This window comes from Kogia breviceps, chromosome 3, assembly GCF_026419965.1.
Source record: "Kogia breviceps isolate mKogBre1 chromosome 3, mKogBre1 haplotype 1, whole genome shotgun sequence".
In the NCBI taxonomy this organism is placed as follows: Eukaryota; Metazoa; Chordata; class Mammalia; order Artiodactyla; family Physeteridae; genus Kogia; species Kogia breviceps.
The window spans coordinates 60,188,450-60,210,939 of record NC_081312.1 but is presented as its reverse complement, the minus strand read 5'-3'; the positions used below and the strand labels follow the sequence as shown (position 1 = coordinate 60,210,939).

At 37.7% G+C, this 22,490-nt stretch overlaps 1 long non-coding RNA gene across 6 annotated transcripts in view; it reads left to right on the top strand.

Annotated features, from left to right (window-relative positions):
- The window catches only part of LOC131753607 (uncharacterized), a 125,130-nt gene that overhangs the window by 39,136 nt on the left and 63,504 nt on the right, over positions 1-22,490 (top strand). For 3 of the 6 annotated variants that reach the window (XR_010839574.1, XR_010839569.1, XR_010839572.1), the window contains 4 exons: positions 10,623-10,667; positions 12,360-12,469; positions 12,633-12,681; positions 14,955-19,370. This is a non-coding gene — a long non-coding RNA (uncharacterized lncRNA). Of the gene's footprint in view, positions 1-10,622; positions 10,668-12,359; positions 12,470-12,632; positions 12,682-14,954; positions 19,371-22,490 lie in introns of those variants that run through there. The other 3 variants (XR_010839570.1, XR_010839571.1, XR_010839573.1) reach the window with 2 other exon arrangements.

Below are 22,490 nucleotides of genomic sequence, written 5' to 3'. Positions count from 1 at the left end.
TGTTGAAAGGTCAGAGAGTGTGCACAGATGATTTACTGGGGAGTACCTTTTGGAAAAACACCTGTAAGGGAGTGAACAAAGCAGGATTGGAAGAGGGGAAAGTTCACCTGTGATGCAGTTCATCTTCTGCATTGTGAACTCTGGACCTGAGATGGTCCAGCTATGGCTGTTGTATTTGTCCATTTGTTGTCAAAGTTGGGCAGAGGAGTATGAAGAGAGAGATACCTTTCATATATACCCTTCATATGACTAACATGTTTGTCATCTGGGTGATAAAAAATACTCTTTCCTGCATTTGTGTGACAGAAGTCTAACCTCTTTCTGATGACCAAGGTCAATTACTTTTTCGAGATTGGTGACTCCTTTCCTTGCCCTCTGGTTTCTTGGCCCAAGGTACTTGAAGTGACCAGGTAGCAGCTGTAACTTAAAGTTTAATGGGCTATGTCCCTTGGTAAGAACAAGAGCCTCTAGGTTCATAGAACCTAGCATTGCAGGGAAGGCAGATATAAATTTCAAAGTGGGTCACTGGGAATGATGAGGCCATTCCTGCTTCCTTCCCTTTGTTTCTTGCTTGCATGTATGTTACTTATTACAGATGCCATACCATAATGGTTATTGATTTAGGGTATAACTGCATCCTGGAGGAGGGTGTCTTATCTTCACATGGTATCATCTCCTCAACCATGCCTTCAGAATGCTCTTCCCTTGCTCTCTCAGACTGGCAGCTTCTGAATGTTGCAGTGTGTGGTACGACCAGTGGACCCAATGGTCTGTGCTCACATCTCCTTCTCTATAAAGAAAATCCCTTGGTCGGTAGCAAAGTTAGGCAGGATATAAAGTGAACCAGAAACATTGGTAGGTCTCAGGTGCTGGTTACTACCTTTTGGTCAGGAAAGGCAAATCCATACCTGTAATATGTGCTGATTCTGGTCAAGGTGAATCACTGCCCCTTCCAGAGTGGAAAGGGTCCAATGTAACCAGTTTACACTGTCTGATGACCTCTTGGAGGTAATGTGCCATATTGGGGGTTCAGCTTTGGTCTCTGTTACTGGGAGATTGGATGATCTGTTGTAGCAGTTAGCTAGATCAACCTTGGTGAGAGGGGAGCATAGTCTCTGTCCATGCCACCATGGCTACTGTGTCCATTATGCCAGCACTAAGGGGGTCAGTGACAAGCTGGATGATGTCAGCTGGTTAGTATTCTGTATACTTAGTTATTTAGTGCCTCTTCCTTGGTGGAGTGTCTTCTGATGGGTATTAATATGTGATACAAAGATTCTCGTATTTTATGTCCACTCCCACAGGCCTATCCTCATACACTGTTCCCAGGAAAACCAGTTAAGAGACTTTGTAATCTTTTCAGTGAAGTTAAAGAGGCCCAAAACACATCAAAATGGTGTTTTGATATGTAGGGAGGAACTAGTGGAGGGAAAGAGGAGGAAGATGGAAGAAAGAGATGGATTATAAATTAAGGTTTCAGAACTTAACTGGGAAAGGATGAGATCAACCTTAGAATGGAAGGCAAGAAGGAAAGAGGAATGAATGGAAAATAGAAGGTCTGAGGCAAATGGGAAGAACATGAAGGAATTTCCATCAGATTTTGCTTAGTGAAATAGGTGTCCAGATTATCTGCTAAGAGTGCATGTGTACAGAACCCTGTGAAAATTGGTCCCTGCCCACCACACTTCTTTTGCACATTCTTTGACCCTTTCTTGACTGAGAGTAAGCAGCCACGCTCCCTGGAAGTTCCTTTCCAAAGAGTTCTGAAGGAGAGAGCTCTTTAGTTAGCGTTCAAACTCAGATAGGAGACTTGGGTGCCCTGGAGTTCCACAGAATTCATATGAGGATCTCAGTAGATCTCAAACTCATGTTTGTGATCCTGGGTTATGTAACTAATATGGATAATTCAAATAATGCAACTTTCAGATCCCTTTGTACCTCAACAATGCTGACTCATCAAATAAATAAAAGGTATTTACTCTGAATGTTTCCTCTTAGTTGGTCCTCTTAATTGATGAGAGTCCATCAGTATCTTGTTTTAGATTACCCTATGAAAGTGAAGAATTTATGGATTACATGCTGATGGGAAAATTACCTGCTGAGGTAACTTCATATTCTTTATTCTACTGATTTCATATATATGAATTTTGTAAAATGTGGGGGTTTTGCATGAGGTAAAAGCACATACATAAGGAAGTATATAATGTGCAGATCTGGAGCCAAAATATTTATTTAAAATTATTTTGAATTAATAAAATTTTATATGTAGTGATATTTGCTTTGCCTATGCTTTTTGACTGTCATTCATTTATTCATTTGCCATATTCTTGCTACAATGTGTAGGTTCTGTTCCAGGTGCTGGGAATATAAATGCACAAAAGATACAGTCCCGGGCTTCCCTGCTGGCGCAGTGGTTGAGAGTCCGCCAGCGGATGCAGGGGACACAGGTTCGTGCCCCGATCCGGGAGGATCCCGCATGCCGCAGAGCGGCTGGGCCCGTGGGCCATGGCCACTGGGCCTGTGCATCCGGAGCCTGTACTCCGCAGCGGGAGAGGCCCGCGTACCACCAAAAAAAAAAAAAAAGATACAGTCCCTGAATTTTAAGGAGTTTATGGTCTGGTTATAGGAGACAGGTATTGTAATAAACCAAGTACTGTAGTATATTGTATGTGCTAAGAAAGAAATATATACAGGATGGACTAGGACCCAAGGGAGGGAGTGGTCAATTTCTGCCTCAGAAGTATGGGAACCTGCTGTCAAGAAAGGTTTTACTGATGAAATGGTGACTGAATCTTGAAAGGTAAGAAAGTGTGTTAAGTTTGACATTAGATAACATGAAGTCTTTGAGGCCAAAGAACTTCATCTCTACAAGTTTGTATTCTGGCACAACGGAAAAATTTGCCAGTGAGTCTCTAAGGTTTCCAAACAATTTCAAGTTTAAAACTTAATATTATAAAGGTTTTTTTCAAATACCAGCAGGTGGCAATATTATCCCATGAAAAAAGAATGATCGCCAAAAGCTGAAAATGACTTTCCAGAATTTCCAAATCTGGTAATGAGGGTGTTCTGTGTTAAAAATAGATGAGAAAAAGTGAGTTTGACAATTTTTTTCTTGGCAGGCCAGCTTTTCCTTGAATAAGCCAATGTCTGAACTCCCCAATCCCCGCTTCCCACTCATTCTGAGCCCCAGAGATCTCCATAAAATGGACTTGGACACCTCTCTTTCAAAGGCCTGTGGGAGTCTGAAGCCCTTTTCAAGACTTATGCACTACGTTGACCCAGAAACAAAACTGAGCTCCCTGCCTGATGTCCACTAAAAGCCAATCTGCATAAAATATTCATGAATTTAAGAGACTTTACTGAAGACTTGGGGAAAGGATAACAGCAGAGTTTACACAGCAGCAATGCAAACAAACACAAATGAATCAGCCTCCCAGGTCTCAGAATGTCCTTTGGCCACCCACCATCATGGAATTTCACAGAATTCTTTTGTTTCAGCCCTTCTTTATCTGTTGGCTCCTCTTTTTCCCTTCTTGGCCCTGGAATTTGAAATTCTTCTCCTTCTCTCCCCCTCCCCCTCTCTCCATCTCCTTCCAATTTCCCTGTCCCCTCTCCCTGCCTCTTCCTTTCCTTCTCCCTTTTTCTCTCTCCTGGTCTCCTACCCCCAAACCCACTAAGGTGCTGTACGGTAGAGGGCCCTTCACTCTGTGATTCCCCCCTTCCTTGAAGGCAGTAGTAGCAGTTTATTACCTTGAAACAGAAAGCAGAACAATTTTTCTGTTTTCAGTGTAATAAAAATACTTTAAAAAACATGCCCTGCAGATATTTTAAAAAAACACCACCTGCGATCATGGTTTTCAGCTAGTGTTTGCAGGTTTTTTTTTAGCAGGGTGATGTTAAGTGAGCTTGTTAGGGTCCTCTGCACCTCTCTCCATCTTCCATGTGCCTAGAAAATAAACCCCAGTTTCTTCCATGATCTATCATATTTGCATTATTTGCTCTTGATTTTTTCTTTCCATAGGGTTCTTTATCTGTGCAAGTCAATGTGGCCCCAGAATTAGGGCCAATTAGGAAATTGTGATTGCTTTGCTATAGGGGACCATTTTTCCCCCTAAACTTTTATTATGGAAATGTTCAATATAAAGAATATCCAGAAAAATTATTGACTCTATCACCTAGAGTCTATGATTGTTAATATTTTGTTATATTTGCCTTCTGTCCATCTAATTTTTTGATGCATTTCAAACTAAGTTGCAGGCATAAGTACATTTCACTCCTAGACATTTTAGCATGCATGTAATTAACTAGAGTTTAATATTTATTTTCAGTGTGTTTTTTTTGAAGTAAAATTTATGTAACAGTGATATTCAAATCTTAAGCGTACCATTAGATAAGTTTTGAGCAATGCAAAAGCCTGGGTTATCTAAACCCCTATCAAGATACAGAAAATGTACATAGAGGATTTATTTGTTTGTTAGTTTTTCCACACACAGGGAGTGTAAAATGGTTAAATTCTAGACATTTCCAGGTCTGAGTACACTATTGGTGAGAAATTACTTATTATAGTATAAGGGATTTTAAGTGAGTTTTATTTTATAAGTACAGAAACACAGGTTAAGGTCTGCATTTGTGCTTTTTGCTGTTGTTTCAGTTTGAGCACAGTGACTTTACAAGTAAGCAGAAACACTCAGAAGCAAAATGGTCAGTGCCTGTGAGTTAAGAGTAGGAACTAGGTCTACTTTTTGATCTATATCTCAACTACCTGGAATGCTTTATACCTTTGGCACTCAATAAATATTTCTTGTTGCCATACTATTGTTAGACCTGAACGGTCTCCGAGGGATCCCAGCTCGCCCAAGAACCGCCAAGAGTCAAGAGTCGCTGCAACACGCAAGAGGTTTATTAGGAGCCGGTGCACCGGGGTTCCTTGGTCCTCACGCAGGAGGCCGAAGAGGAACCCCCCCTAAGCGGAATCACATAGATTTTATAGCTTTCATTTTTCATTATGCAAAGTGTGGATATATCAAGGGTTTTTTTCTCATTGGTTTGTTTGTTCCGGACCGGAGTGGGGACTTGGCTCTAGTTCCTTGATTGGTTGGCTGTCGGATGCCTACTTTACATTTACCGGAGTGGGGTCTTGGCTCTAGTTCCTTGATTGGTTAGCTGTCGGATGCCTACTTTGCATTTTCGTGTTTTTGTGGTGGGGGGGTTGAGTCACATGAGTTATGGTTGGCTAGGGCGACCTTTAAACTCTGGCTTAATCATTCTTATCACCCGCCATACTTGTTTGCTCGAGGTCTTATTCCCCGCCATACTTGTTTGCTCGGAACGGTTTCTGCCCAGGGGGGACATTCCAGTATCTTATTGCCAGCCGAAAAAGCTCAAAAGTATCGATAGGGAAGTAGGGGTGTAAGTATAGTTAAGGCCCTACACTATCTGCTACAAAAATTTACTAGGTCTATTTTATGGCTATTGTTTGTGTACCTAAAAAAATAGTCATGGGACTATAGAAGTCAAAGCCATGGAGAGTGTCACACATCCTTCTCAGCTGTTCATCAGTCAGTACTTAAAGTAAGGTTAAAGGTATAGGGTAAAGTTACAGAGCTTCTCAAGGGCCCAGAGGTAAAGAAAGAATGATAGCGAAATTCAGACAGAACAGCACTGAGGTTCCAGGAGTCCTAGATTCTGAGTTCTTTTATGCTTCCTGTTGGAGTTCAGATCCAGTGCTTGACCTTCCCAGGGCCTATAGGTTCATGCAGATGAGTAGTTACTGCTTCTTGAAGGTGTTTGTATGGAAGAGTCCTGATACATGCTTACAGAAAGAAATATATAGCAAACTGGTAGCATGTTATTTTATTAAACTAAGTTATAGTCAGGAAATTCGGATATCTTTTAAAATGCTGCATCCAAATTCCAACAACCCAGATGTCCACTGAGGCCCATTACAAACCATTGCTTGCCATTCTTTTTTTTTTTTAATCAAAATATAGTTGATTAGCAATGTTGTGTTAGTTTCTGGTATACAGCAAAGTGATTCAGTTTAATATATATTTATGTAAATATATGTACTTTTTTCAGATTATTTTCCATTATAGGTTATTACAAGATACTGAATATCACTTATATGTGGAATCTAAAAAAATGATACAAATGAACTTATTTACAAAACAGAAACAGACCCACAGACATAGAAAACAAATTTATGGTTACCAAAGGGAAAAGGGGCGGGGAGGGATAAATCAGGAGCTTGGGATTAACAGATACACACTATTATATATAAAGTAGATAGACAACAATGACCTACTATAGCACAGGGAACTGTATTCAATGTCTTATAATTGCCATACTTTGTTTTTGAGTTGGTTCCTGCTTCACTGACTTAAAGTCAAATATGCAGAGTGAAATCTGTCTCTCAATTGCTATCTTGATCACAGATCTTTTTGTTCACAGATGGAAATTTTCTCCAGAAGAAATAACAGTAGTATTTTGGTCTGTGTTCAGTTTTGGAGAATAAAACTCACTCTAACCGGTTTAAGCACAAAGAGATTCATCACGGAGTTTTTTTTCTTTTTTTTAATTTTTTTTTATTTTTTGAGGCGTGCGGGCCTCTCACTACAGTGGCCTCTCCCTTTGCGGAGCACAGGCTCCGGACGCGCAGGCTCAGCGGCCATGGCTCACGGGCCCAGCAACTCCGCAGCATGTGGGATCTTCCCGGACCGGGGCACGATCTCGTGTCCCCTGCATCCGCAGGCAGACTCTCAACCACTGTACCACCAGGGAAGCCCCTATCACGGAGTATTAAATGGCTCACAGATTCTAGGTTGAGCTTCCAAGAATGGTTCCCAACTCACACTGGCTGGCAAGGGATTGTTGCTTTTACCCCAAGCAGGATACTATAGTATCAGAAAGACGCCACCAAAACTATCAGCTCCTGAGCCTCTGCTACGAGCAGAAAATAGTCTGCCAATTTAGGAAGCTGCTGTTACAGCTGCTGTCCCAGACTGTGCCACTGCTGTTCTAAGCCACACCAACAAAAGTGAATGCCAAAGTCAAGATTAACATCTGATCATAGGAACTTGAATAAAACCTAGAACCCTAGGTACAAAGGGATTGAGAAATAGTTTTCAGCTCTTTAGCTTCAGCATATTAGAAGAAGGAGTTAGAACATGTACTGAGTGAGCCATTTCAGTGTCTTCTAGAAATAGCTAACATTTGGAGAGTTTATCAAGATGGCAACACAGGAGGCTCTGAACATTCTTCCTCCCATGGATGCAACAAGTATATAGCTGCATTCTAAGAAATTTCCTCTGAAAAAAATCGAGAAACTAGCTAAGCAACTCCTACGTATCAGGCATATGAGAAAATACAAAATGGGTAGGAAAGGCTGAGACACAAACTCACCATAAACTCCGCCCCCAGCAGGGTCATACTATTGAGAAGGAACTCCAACTCTCAGCTTCTGTCTGAGGAGCAGAGTCTGGACTGCACATCTAGCACCCCAACTTTTGACTTCCCCATGAGGGATGGGTTTCCAAGACACCTAGCCCACAGCTAACATCATACTTAATGGTGAAAGGCTAAAAACTACCTCTAACATTAGGAACAAGGCAAAGATGCCACTTTTGTCACTTTTATTCAGCATGGTACTGTAAGTTGTAGCCCGAACAATTAGACAAGAAAAATAAATAAAATAATCCAAATCAAAAAGGAACAAATAAAAGTCTCGTTTTGCAGATGACATGATATTATATATAGAAAACCATAAGGACTCCACTATAAAACTGTTAGAACTAATAAAAATTCAGTAAATTTTCAGGATATAAAATCAATATACAAAAATTAGATGCTTTTCTATACATTAACAGTGAACTATCAGAAAGAGAAGTTAATCTCATTTGTAATTGCATCAAAAACAATAAAATACTTAGGAACAAATATAACCAAGGAGGTGAGAGATCTGTACATTGAAACCTATAAGACATTGATAATAGAAATGAAGTTTATGGTGTGTGTCTCAGCCAAGTAAATGGAAAGATATTTCATGGTCATGAATTAAAAGAATATTGTTGAAATGTCCATTCAATGTCATCTCTATCAAAATTCCAATGGCATTTTTCCTAGAAATAGAACAAACAACCTTAAAATTTGTATTGAACCATAAAAGTCCCCCAAAAGTGAAATCAATCTTGAGTAAGAAGAACAAAGCTGGAGGCATCACACTTCCTAACTTCAAACTATATAACAAATCTCTAGTAATCAAAACAGTATGGTATTGGTATAAAAACAGACATGTAGATCAATGGAACAGAACAGCAAGTACAGAAATAAACCCATGTATATAAGGTCAGTTAATTTTTGACAAAAGAGGCAAGAATATGCAATGGGGAAAGGATAGTCTCTTCAGTAAATGTTGGGAGTACTGGATATCTGCATGCAGAAGAATGAACTGGATCCCTGTATTACACCATACACAGAATTAACTCAAAATAGATTAGGGAATAGGCCCTAATTAAAGGTGCTGGTGAGGTTGTGTTACTTTCTGAAGGCTCTGGGGAAGAATCCATTTCCCTGCCTTTTCCATTTTCTAGAGGCTTATACTCCTTGGCTTGTGGTCTCCTTCCTCTACACTCAAAACCAGCAAAGGACACCTGAGTGAAAAATCCATATTTAAAATTGTGTTTCTTCAATTGTAAGTATTTTGAACATATTTTTCATTTGTCTTGCTCATATCACATTTATTTAGTTCATTTTGTAATAGTTTTGCACAGGCCCTGTATTCAAGTCTTTCTGTTTATTGTTCATCTATAGAGGACTGCTTGCCTAGAGAATTATGGGTGTACTCTCCTTGACTTCCTGCTCTACTTTAACCAGGTACTTTCTCAATTGTACTCTTAGAGCTGGTTTTGAGTTGAAGGCCTGGAAGCATATGGCTTGTAATCTTTGTTAGGGCCTTTAGCTACCTGATAGTAAAGGGAAAGAACTGAGGTTGCTGTCAACTGGTATATACAGTTTGGGTGTGTTGAATCACATCCCCTGAGCACACACCATTTCTGGGCATGCTTTCTCTGAACCTTGGTCTTCCTTCACATCCAGAAAAGCAGGTAGCCCCAGGAAGAGGAGGGACCATGTGCAGCTCAGTGGCTCATGAACATTTTGTTTGGTGGCATCACAGTGATTATTTCTTTGTGCTCAGCAGTTATTTGTCATATAGTTCATACTTAAGATATTGCTTCCTACCCCTCAAGGATATCCTTTTGAGTAATTTGACGATGAAGAGAAGAGATGGAGGTAGCTTATAATTGGATTGTTTGGTTTTATTTGTGGTTGAGTTGTATGAGCTGTTTGTATATTTTGGGTATTAGGCCCTTGTTGGTTGCATCATTTGCAAATATTTTCTCCCAGTCCATAAGTTGTCTTTTCATTTTGTTTATGGTTTCATTTGCTGTACAAAAGCTTGTAAGTTTAATTAGGTCCCATTTGTTTGTTTTTGCTTTTATTTCTATTGCCTTGGGAGACTGACCTAAGAAAACATTGGTACGATTTGTGTCAGGGAATGTTTTTGCCTATGTTCTCTTCTAGGAGTTTTATGATGTCATGTCTTAATTTAAGTCTTTAAGCCATTTTGAGTTTATTTTTGGGATGGTGTGAAGGTTTGTTATAACTTCATTGATTTACATGTGGCTGTCTGACTTTCCCAACACCACTTGCTGAAGAGATTCTTTTTTCCACTGTATATTCTGTTGGCTTTTAATCAATTTGAAGCCAGATTGTAACAATCAGGATCATTTAAGGTACTAATAGTGGACAAACAAAATGTCTACTATATAGACATCAAAAAATTAAAATCTTTGTAATTTTGTCTTGGAATTCATTGAGTTGTAGAACAATGTCCATATTTTGGTTTTGCTTAAAAAAGGAAATTAATATGGTAAATTAAGGAGACTAGGAAATTTGTGAATATACATGCATGTTTATATATGCCAAATAAATATAAACATTTGCTACTCAAACATGCACTATATTGTACAAATGTTCTTCATTAGCTATTTTTCCAGATCCAGCTCAAGGACTTATTTATCTATCCTTAGGAATTTTAGCACACATAAAATGTTTTAGACAACACAGATGAACAGAAGCACAGTTTATCACATTTATCAGTTAATTGCAATATTGATATGTAATTAACTCTAATAGATTCAACAGTCATAAAGAAATCATTAAGTTGATTTTTTAAACTAAGAGCATTGTCACAGTTAACTAACTACTGATGACCATTTGCATTTCACAAACATTACTCCTGTCTATGAGTGTATCCAGGCTATGCTGTTGTTGGGTCAGGCTCTGAACTTGAACTGTGTAAAGCTGCAAGTTATAGCCCATATCTTAGTCATTTGGCTTGGGCTGTTTCTTAAAACTCTAAAAACTGGCTTGGTTACTGTTAGTTCTCCCTTCTGAAAACTGCATTTTCTTGTGACCTAGTAGACAAATTCAACTTTTCCTACTGATAAATGAAAGATTTAGAGCAGCAGTTCTCAAAGCAGTTCACTTCTTCAGGGAGTCTGCAAGGTCAAAACTGTTTCCATAATAATACTCAGACTTTTATTTCTCCCTTTTTCTTCCAGAGGCTACAGCACGTGATAGTATAGTTGCTCTGATATTAATATGTGGTGAGTTTATTATGATTTTTAAAAATTTTTACTAAATAAGTAGATACATATTTAAATATTTTCTCAGTTTTAATTTATTATATGGTAATAAACGATTGACTGAACCCACATAAACAAAAGCTCTTTGGGGCCCTCCATAATGTTTAAAGGGATCCTGAGACCAAAAAGTTTGAGTACTGCTGGTTTAGTGTAATGTAAACAGTTGTTTGAAGACATTAGTGTTCATAGAAATTCTAAATGTACTTCTTGGACATTATTTTCTGGATCCTATATAGTTGCCACAAACTTGTGTTGCATTAGCATGGTAATAAAATGCTGTTCAGGGTTTTTTTTTCAGTATTTCTACTAAAATGGTACATGATCCTTGTGATGCACATTTACAACTGATATCACTTGCCATTCATTATGGGATAACTGATTTGCCAGCTTGAGGCTTTAAATAATTGTGGATTCTTCATTACGGATTCAAGTGCATCTTATAACAAATAACTATGAGTCATTCTAAACAATTGATAATAAATAAGCTTTCAAGTCAGAATTATCACAAATCTTTTCTGAAGACATTTATCTTGGTTTATTTGGATTATGATACTTTGTATCTATATGTTGCCTATCTTTTGACATTAATAGTTATATTTACCTTACTTAGGGAATCTGCAGCAATGCGTAAGATTCTTCAAAATGTGCTGGTGAAAGTAATTTTAGTTAGGTTTAGGTAACCAAAAATAGCAACATGTAAAACCTCTTTAATGTGTATAATCTCAAAGTTTAAAAATATTTTAAATTTCCAATGTTCCCAATATTTATACCAACATGAAGTTTTTGAATAATGGTACTGTTTGTCTTAAATGGCACTTTGAAATAACTGTGTAAGTGTGGAAATTCATATAGAGGTTTATTTTGATTATAAATATTAATAACATGTTAATATTTATTGAACTATATTATATGCTTGAAAAATGTGAAATATTATATGATCCTCTTTTTAGATAGGCATTATAGATGAGAGAAAAGAGATACTTTGGGGAAGAAGATTATTGTCAATTGTAAAATGTTCAATTATTCATATATATTTCAATTATTATGAAAATAACTATAGTGGAAAAAATATAGTGAAACATATTAGAGAATTACTTCCAAGTATAATACCATTCTGGTATGTTGGAGGACATGACAAAAGCCATTTAGTACTCTAAAAATTAATCTGACTATGTGAAGTAAAACTTCAGTTAACTTCCACGATAGGGTATTCATTTGGTTAATAGATGATAAAAGATGATTGGCATTGAAAAGATAGTTTGTTATAGTTTGCAAGAGGAGGAGGCATGCCATGCCATGCAGGGCCAGATGGGGAAGCACAGGGTTAGGTCAGAATGCAGAAGGAGTGAGGGGAAAATATGGGCCAGGGCCTTTATTGTGGTTCTTGTGGGAAGGATTGGGAAAGGCAGAGTATAATAAGTAGCTGAACAAGTTTAGTTTGAGTAATTTCTGCAGGCTCTGAGATATAAGGGTGGTTCCTAGTTGCCTGGTACCTGGTCCTGGGGTGATTCAGGCCTAGGAGATAGTGTACCAGATTGCAGGAGTCTCATAAAAGTTGTCAAAGTATCATAAAATACAGATAATAAAAAACATGATTAATATACTGACATACCATGTGTTTATTTATCTTTAATTACCTGTGTCCCTCCATAGAATACAAGCTCTGTGCGGCAGCTCTTTGTCTACTTTATTTCTGCAGCAGTCCGAGAACTTAGAATGGTACCTGCACATGATGATTATTTGTTGAGTCAAGGAGAGATCTAGTGAGCCATAAACCTACTCTTCTTTTTATGTTCTCATTGTTGTTGTCATCTAAGGTTAAAATCTTTTGGTCCTTGTTCCCTGCATCTCCATCCCCATTACATCAATTGCTGAGTCTGTCAGGTCTACCACTGAAATATCTCTGGTATCTGTTTTCTGATTCAGATTCCCAGTTGATTCTTCAGGCCCTCCTTAACTTGCCTGGATTATGAATGTAAGTGCATACTTTGTATTTTATACCTTTTACTTATCCTGTTTTAAAAGTTATGTAATATTATTATGTTCCTTATTTATTTTTGACCCTCACAGCATTCTTATGAGGTCATTTCAGTTAACTCCATTTACAGAAATAGAGTCTGAGATCCAGGAACACAAGTAATTTGCCTGAGATTAGTGCAAGTAGCAGAGCTAGAACCTGATTCACTTTTGCCCATCTTCTCTCCCTAGCCCCGTTTCCTATTATATCTTGCTTGATTAATTTCTCGGTCTTATCACTCCTTTGCTTTAGAACTTCTTGTGGGTTTTCATGGCTTATAGACAAGTCCAACCTCCTTGGCCTGACTTTTACTGAGTTGTTTCCAATCAGTTGTAAAGCCAAAGTCATCTCTGTACAGTAACTTGGACACATGATACTTTATCACCTGGACTGTTCATTAGATAATTAGGTAATTGGCACATTAGATAATTCAAGGCCCACCTTCTCCATGGACTATTTTCATTGCCTTCGCCCTCTTCCCACCCTAGTTCTATGGAAACTTCTCCTTTTTCTGAACTCTAACCTTTTACTTATAACTCTCATATAACACTTAGAGAAACAATCTTGTTATATAGCTATCTGTGTTCATCTTTCTGTAGGTCTGTATCTTATTGCTGCAGTTCCTATACAGCAGAAATAAGCACTGAAAAGTTTTTGCTTTCTGTGGCTCACTCCTCCACCTCCCAACATCAGCAACTAGCACATTGCTTTGTGTATTTGTACCTGATAAGAATGCATTGGATAAACTATTAATCTTTTGGGTGAATTGGGGCATATTCATTGAAAATACAACATGCTAAAATTAGCTCAAGCATTCACTGAGGATAAGTGGATTAATGAATTACCATAAAGAACTTAGGTTTTATTTGAGAACCCTCTGAAATCTCAATATATCCCTATATATTTTCATTTAAAATAATCCTTAATGAATTAAATAAATGCTTTGTATACTCTTTATTTGAGTTTTTGAGTTAGAAGGCTTACATTCCATTTTTAACACCACTTGAAGTTTTAAGAACTAGTGAATATTAAAGCCCAACCCTTAGCAGACAAAAGATAACTTGAGAATAGAAAATCACAAACTTGTATTTTTTAAGGTCCCCGTGAAGAACCATATAAATTATGTTCTAGTATTTGTTTTATCCTTCTACTTTCTGTGAATACTTCTGTGTTCTATAAAATGCCACAATCCATAATATCAATTGGGAAAATAAACTTACAAGTTTGAAAAAAGGGTATTATTTTTAGAGATATACAATTTTCAGTGTTGATATTTAGCACCTGTATTGTTTTCCTGTAACTGATGTAACAAATTACCACAAGCTTGGTGGCTTGAAACATCAGAAATTTACTCTCTTACAGTTCTGGAGGCCAGAAGTACAGAATCTTTATCACTACGCTGAAATCAAGGTGTTGGCAGGGTGACATTCCCTCTGGAGGCTCTAGGGGAGAATGCATTCCTTGCCTCTCTAGCTTTTGGTGGTTGCCAGCATTCCTTGGCTTCTGGCCACATCACTCCAATCTTTGTTTTATTTTTATTTATTTATTTTTTTTGCGTTATGTGGGCCTCTCACTGCTGGGTCCTCTCCCGTTGCGGAGCACAGGCTCCGGACGCACAGGCTCAGTGGCCATGGCTCACGGGGCCAGCCGCTCCACGGCATGCGGGATCCTCCTGGACTGGGGCACGAACCCATATCCTCCGCAGCGGCAGGCAGACTCTCAACTACTGTGCCACCAGGGAAGCCCCACTCCAATCTTTAAAAACCAGCATCTTTAAATCTCTTTCTGCTCTGTCTTTATATCACTTTTTCTTCTACGTGTAGTTAAATCTCCTTCTTATAAGTATATATATAATTACATTTAAGGCCCACCTGGTTAATTGAGGATGATCTCTCCATCTCAAGACCCTTAACTTTATCACATCTGTGAAGACCTTTTTGCTTATAAGGTAACATTTACAAGTTCCTGGATTTACAACCTGATATATTTGGGGAACCATTGTCAGCCTACCACAATAACCTAACACAGCTTTCTAAAGGAAGATGAGGAGTAGCCTGATGTTTTGACAATAACAGAGTTTTCATTTGAAATATTCCTAGTGGAACCTCTTAGAAATGGTCAGAATGACTTAGTTTAACCCTTTGACACTGTGCTTAAATGTTATTAGCCAATTAACTGTAAACACATTTTGAAATTACGCTCTTCAAACTTTTGTTCTGAAAAATTAACAGGTTGAGACTTCCCTGGTGGCGCAGTGGTTAAGAATCTGCCTGCCAGTGCAGGGAACACAGGTTCCAGCCCTGGTCCGGGAAAATCCCACATGCTGTGAAGCAGCTAAGCCCGTGCACCGCAACTACTGAGCCTGCGCTCTAGAGCCCGTGAGCTACAACTACTGAGCCCACGTGCCACAACTACTGAAACCAGCGCACCTAGAACCTGTGCTCCACAACAAGAGAACCCACTGCAATGAGGAGCCCACACACTTCAATGAAGAGTAGCCCCTGCTCACTGCACCTAGAGAAAGCCCGTGCACAGCAATGAAGACCCAATGCAGCCAAAATTAAATAAATAAATAATAATAAAAAGAAAAATTTACAGGTTAAGTGGATATTCAATTGTAATAGGCTTTTATAATGCTTTCAAATGATTTAACATGCTGGGATAATGATCTCAGTTCAGAAACTGACTCTAGGAAATAATAACATGGTAACATGCTATTCACTTCCTTATTGATTATAGAAATTACAGTCCAACCAGCAGTCATTAATGCTGCAGAATGTAAGAGCAGTACAAGTTAATTTTTTAAGTAAACTTTTTATTGAAGTATAACATGCATAGGGGAGACTGCAAAAATCATAAATGTGCAACTTGATGAATTTTCACAAAATCAGCAAACCCATGTAAACAGTACCCAGATAGGAATATAATATTACTAGAGGTCTAAGAGGTCTGCCTTGTGCCCCCTCCTAACCATTACACCCAACTCTGACTTCTGTTGCCACAGGGAAGTTTTACCTGTTTCTTGAAGCTTACGTAAGTAGAATCATGTAGTATGTACTCTTTTGTGTCTAGCTTCTTTTGTTCAACATTTTGTGACTTTACCAATGTTTTTGCATGTAGCAGTAGTTCTTTCACTTTTATTAGTGTGTAATTTCTATTTGATAAATATACCACAATTTATTTTATTGATGAATGATATTTATGTTGTTTCCATTTGGGGCTATTACAAATAGTGCTTCTGTGAACATTCTTGTTAATTCTGTTTGGTATACATATGTAAGGATATCTGTGGGTATATACCTAGAAGTGGAAATGCTGGGTCAAGGGGTGTAGTGTATATGATTTTAGTAGAGACTGTCAAATAATTATATAGAGTTTGTACCATTTTAAACTGTCACCAGTAGTACATGAGCATTCCTGTTGTTCCACAATCACATCAGCATTTGATACTGTCATTCTTTTTAATTTTAGCCAATCTGATGAGTAGGTTTTGATATCTCATTTGTCACTTTGATTTGCATTTTTCTGATGACTAATGAAATTGAATACATCTTTATATCCATATAGGTTATTTAGATATATTCTTTTGTGAGTCAGTTGCCCATATTTTTTCCATTGGGTTGTCTGTTTTTTATTTTTAGAAAAATTTATTTGTAGTTGGTGCAAGTTCTTTGTTGAATGGATGCATTGCCAATATCTTTTCCATTCTGTGACTTGCCTTTTTGTTTTTTTAGTTGTGTCTTTTGATGGCCAGAAGTTCTTTATTTCAATGGAGTGTAACTTATCAATCTTTTCTTTTATGATGCCTGCTCTGAGGTCATAAGTCATAAAGATGTTTTCAAAATTTATCTTCTAGAAGCTTTATTTTTTTTAAGTTATTTTTTTTGATGTGGACCATTTTTAAAGTCTTTATTGAGTTTGTTACAATATTGCTTCTTTTTTTTTATGTTTTGGTTTTTTGACCATGAGGCATGTGGAACCTTATCTCCCCAACCAAGAATCAAACCCACACCCCCTGCATTGGAAGGCAAAGTCCCATCCACTGGACCGCCAGGGAAGTCCCTAGAAGCTTTATTTTAAAATCACATTTATCTTTATAATTTATCTGGAATAAATTTTTGCATATGGTGTGAGGTAAGGACAAAATTCACTTTTCCATATAGATATGTGTTATAATTTTGCATTTTTCATAAGTCAAGTGGCCATATATGTGCAAGTTAATCTTGTTTTATAAAACATTTATTGAGCATGTAGTATGCACCAGGAATTGTGTTTGGTACTAATGATATAGATACAAATAATAGAGATTCCCTCTTGAAAATGTCCTTGAGTGGGGAAGATAATAAGTGAGATGGTAATGAAAAATGCAGAAGAACTATATGTTGTGAGGAAAAGGAATGAACTCTTTGTGAGGAGACGAGGAAGCCTCTGCTAGAGAAAGCAACATTTGAATTGGATCTTTAAAAGTGAATAGGGGTTTGATGAATGCATTCTATATAGAGAGAAAATTGTGTGAAAAGACACAGGATTGTCAAAGGGCAGGTATATTCATAAAATGGTGAGAGGTTTGCTATAGGAAGGAGCAGTGTGCAAGAAGATGAGGGAGTAGGACCAGGGATGAGGTAAGAGTGGATGGGTATGAGGCTAAAACATTTTAGGAAGGGAGAACTGCATGTGTAAAATTCAGTAATTATAAAGGAACATGGCATATTTATCAAACGGTGAGAAATTCAGTATGGCTGGAAGATAGACTGTGTTTGCATGGCAGAGAGATGAGAAGGAGTAACAGGAGGGATGAGAAGCAAATGGAGATGAGGATGAGACTTGGGTTGGGCTTATCCCTAAGGAAACTGGGGAGAAGGAGAGTTTTCAACCAGGGAGTGGTGTAATCACATTTGTTTTTTAGGAAGATGACCCTTAAGAGTCTGGAGGATAGATTAGTAGGTGGAAGGTTGGTAGATGGAAATCAGTTAAAAGAAATGAGGCTTGGGCATGGTGTGGCAGTGGTGATGGTGCGATAGTGTTGGATGTGGAACTAGTCTGATTATACCCAAGAGGACTTGGTGACCATGAATGATAGGCAGCTGTGACAGATGACTCCAAAATTTATAGTTTGAGAGACTGAGTGAATAGTTATGTTATCAACTGATATAGGAAATAAAAGAAGGAGAGATATGGTAGTAGCAGATAATAAATTAAAATCTGGACTTACTAGGTTTGAGATGTTGGTTAGTTAAGTAGTTGGAGAAGAATTAAAGACATGTGTGGAACTCAAAAGAGAGGTCAGGGCTGTAAATATATATTCGAGAGCCAACAGCATATAGAAGATAGTTGAAGCCACAGGAATGGGTGAAATCATCCAGGGAGAGTAGGTAGAGAAAGAAGAGAGTAAGTCCAAAGAATCAACTCAAAGTAACTCGAACACTTAAGAGAAGAAAAAGTGAGCCTATGAAGGTGAGAGTTTTCCACCACCCCTGTCTGTGGTTTCTAATTTTTCTACTGTAACGTAATTTCTTGTGTAATATAAAATAACACTGAAATAATACATAAAAACATATGATGCAAAGTAAGTCTCTCTCCCTGCCCAGGTCCATTCATCAAAACCAATATATGTTTAATTCTATATTTTGGTTGTTTAAAGTCTAAATTTAAGTTCGAATAGTATGCTTGTTCCTCTGATTTTTGATTTACCTACTTTAGATCATGACTGTGTGCTATTCGGAAGTCTAAGATGGCCACTAAGATTCATTCCCTCCTTGTGGTGTGCATGCCCTATGTAATCTTCTCTCTTTGAGGGTTGGTGAGACCTGTGAATATTATGGGCCATAACTCTAATAATTAGGTTATCAATCAATTGACTTTTAGTTAATGCAATGGATGGTGGACCTGACCTATTCAGATGAGCCCTTAATAGAGGGGTTGGGCCTTTCCAAAAAAGGTACTCCTACAGCCTTGAAGAGAAAGCTGCCATATTTTGAGAAAAGAGAGCCATATGGCTAGGACCTGAGGGTGACTTCCAGTTCTGGAGAGTGATCCCTTGCTGACAGCAGCACGAAATCAGGGACTTCAGTCATACAACCTACAAGGTGATGAATTCTGCCAACAATTAAAGAGCTTGGAAGAGAACTACAAGTCTCAGATGTGACTGCAGCCTTGGCTGACACCTTGATTTCAGCTTGGTGAGATCCTGAGCAGAAGATCCAGCTAACCTGGACATTGACCCACAGAAAACTGTGAGATGATAAATTTGTTTTGTTTTAAGCTGATAAAATTATAATAATTTGTTATGCAGCATTAGAAAACTAATTCAACTTTTAACTGCAAATTAGGTAAAGATATAATTTATTTACTTTATCTCTACTTCTCATTATTTAAATATTACATTAATTTTAGTTTTTCAAGTGCTTAATTTTGTTTGTTTAATTCCTTTTGCTTCTATTTCTTTTCTTTTAAACTTTAGTTAGTATCTTGATTCCTATTAATGTGAAAGAAGGATATTAACAACTCTGCCCTTTATTTCTGTTAATTTATACTTTTCACCTGGAGTGAGACATAGTGAGGCCTGCTGGTGGGAGGAGAAACCTGGCTTCAGTCTGGCGAAGCTGCACAATGATAAAAATGTCGTGTAATAAAAACATAGGACCTGCTCAGAGTGAATTATTATTAGATAAAAGTCCAGAAGCAATGTGAGTTAATTGAAATAGGGTGTATGCACTTGCGAATTGATAAAACTCATCTGGACCTTTCAGGAATGCTCTGCCCTGCCTATGAAACCATCCCCTGAGATGCACAGGGAAGACAAGTAAAAGCTGCCAGGAAAAGGCTAAGGGAAATTATGTCTAGGAGCTCTGCCTTAGAGGCTAAAGGATAATTTAAGTTTATCTGATGATGAGAGACTTAGTGGAGTGTAATTTAACACTGAAGATAAGCAACAGCTTCATCTAATTGGGAACCCCCAGCATAATTGGATTTTCTGATCCTCTTCAATCTGCTTGAATTCTTTGCTGCTTAAAGAAGCCACATTTTACAGAGATCTTTGGAAGTGTGGTAATAATGTCCTGCAACACCATCTGCTATATATTCCAAGTCACGACCACGAAAAGTCTCCTCTATAACCAAAATTGTGTTCTCTGGGTTTGGTTTAGGTTGATTCTGAAAGTTGAAAAATAGTAAACAGTATTTACAATGATATGATAGTGTCACTGTTTTTGAGTTACAGGTAGAAGAAATCAACTTTAGTCAACTTAAGCAAAAGGTTTTTTTTTGGTGGGAGGATCTCAGGGAGTCTCTGGAATTGATAGAAAGTATAGAAAATCAGGTTCAGAAACATTGTGCTATCACTAAAGTATTTAAATATATGATAGATTTAAATGCTAGGATAGGGAATCTGATAGGTCCTACCTCCAGCCCCTGGGGGGTAGAATCTGAACTCTCGGACGGACTGTTCAGGGACCTCTTTGACTTTCATCAAGGGTTGAGGGCAGGACACCTGGATTGCAGTTGCACCAAGACTGTACCCTATGAAAGAGAAAGAATCAAATGGAGTAATTGTTGGGAAGGATACCTGGATGCCAGGCAGTGAGAAAAAAAAAAGTGCTGAGGATTACAGGCTGACTGGCATTTATAATCTGAGGGGAATCTGTATCCTTTTCAGGGCTACACCGGACTAAATTGAAAAGGGATATGGGGGATGCCATTAAACATCAAGCTAGACTGAAAAAAAGCAATGTTCCCATTCACTAAGCTAGAACAAAAAAGTATCTCTAAATCTGGGAATTTAGACCTTTCTGTTTTAAAATATCCCAAGTAGTGAAGGGAGATGGAAGATTTCAAGTGTTTTTGCTTGCCTGCAAAGTTTTCTCCAACTTGTCTGATTAATCTCAGATTCAGTGTCCACAATATTATTAAAATATGATTTCTCTTAACTTGTGCCTACATAATAAATCTTGTCTATGATATTTTCTATCTCCAATTAAATAAAGTGTGGGATGCATTCTGTTTTATTCCTGATTGCTCTCTGACCAGAAACCATGCAGAGGGCAGATTGCCCTAATTATTTGCCATTGTACTGTTCCTCCTAACTTTCTTGTACTTCTCTGTTTTAGGGTTTGCAGAAAGTGCTACTCTGATTGCAAAGTCCTTTTCTTCAAGTTACAAAATGTTCAGGAAACTACTTTCTGAATTTCTTAGAGCTGTTTTTTTTTTTTTTTTTTTTTTCAGACTTGTTTTTCCCTGGGACAATTAAAGCTGAGAATTGGTAATTATCTTGAGACTTCAATAGGAAAGTCCTCTTGCCTCAATTACATGAAAGTAGATTACTTGGCTGTAATTTGAATAGCTGTATTTGTTCTTCTCTTCACTTAGCCTGTGAGGTCTTTAACTTAAGGTTCTTTTGAAGGAAGGTAGATACTGAAGAGGGCAGCTTCTTTTCAGAGATTGTGAACATCTAGTCAGGATGTAGTTGTGTTGTAAGACCTGAAAAATGATTACTGTAAGGATAATGCAATTGACTTTTCTACCTTCACTTTAAAAGTTAATTATGTGTCAATCCCAGTCTCCCAATTCCTCTCACCCCCCCTTCCACCTTGGTATCCATATACACTATTGATACTATGTATAGAATAGATAACTAATGAGAACATAATTCGTAGCACAGGGAACTTTGCTTAATGCACTTTGGTGACCTGAATGGGAAGGAAGTCCAAAATGGAGGGGATATATGTATATGTATGGCTGATTCATTTTGCTGTACAGTAGAAACTAACACAATATTATTGAAGCAACTATACTCCAATAAAAATTTAAAAAATTAATTATGTAGTCAACTGCAATTTGAGAAAAGAAAGGATTGTCAAATTAGATTTTTCTTCCCATTAAAAAGTTGAGGACTTCCCTGGTGGTCCAGTGGTTAAGACTCTGCCTTCCAATGCAGGGGACATGGGTTTGATCCCTGGTGGGGGAACTAAGATCCCACATGCCTTGTAGTGTGGCCAAAAATTAAAAAAAAAAAAAAATTGAAACATCTTCCAATTGCTCACGAAAAATAAAGCCTGTATGATTCCTTTAGGCACACATAAGCCTAGAGATGTAAGACTAAATATAGTTTCATCTCGCTGTGCTCATTTAAAAATAAGTAAAAGCTTAGTAAAGTTATATCTGGCTACATGTTAGCATTCTTGGTTTTTCTGCTTTATAGTTCAATTTAAGATGCCTATGTAGAAACTGTTTCAATGAGTTAAGGAAAAGAAAAAGTTCTCTTAGGGATAAGACAAGAGAATCCATTTCTTCTTTGGTAGGTTTCTCTCATTTTTTTGCCTTTCTCCTTCTAAGTCAATATTTTCTTTTCCCTTTAGAGAAACCTGAAGGTCATCCTTGATTTTCCTTTCTGCCTCATCTTCCTCAGTGATCAACTCCTGTGTCATAAATATTTCTGGAATCCATCCCATTCTCTACTTTTCCTGTTCAGACTGCCCAAGTTCAGACTTGCATTATCTCTTTCGGAGACAAGCATGACTGAAATTATTGTAGTCCGTTCTACTTTCTTTTGGTTGTTGTTTTCATGGAATATCTTTTTTACTCCTTCCACTTTCAGCTTATGTGTGTCATTACATCTGAGTCTCTTGTAGTCAGTATATAATTGGACCCTTTAAAAAATCCATTCAGACAATCTATGTCATTTGATGGGAGTTTAAACCACTTGTATTTACATTAATTACTGATGGGGGGACTTACTATTGCCAGTTTTGTTACTTGTGTTCTGTGTATCT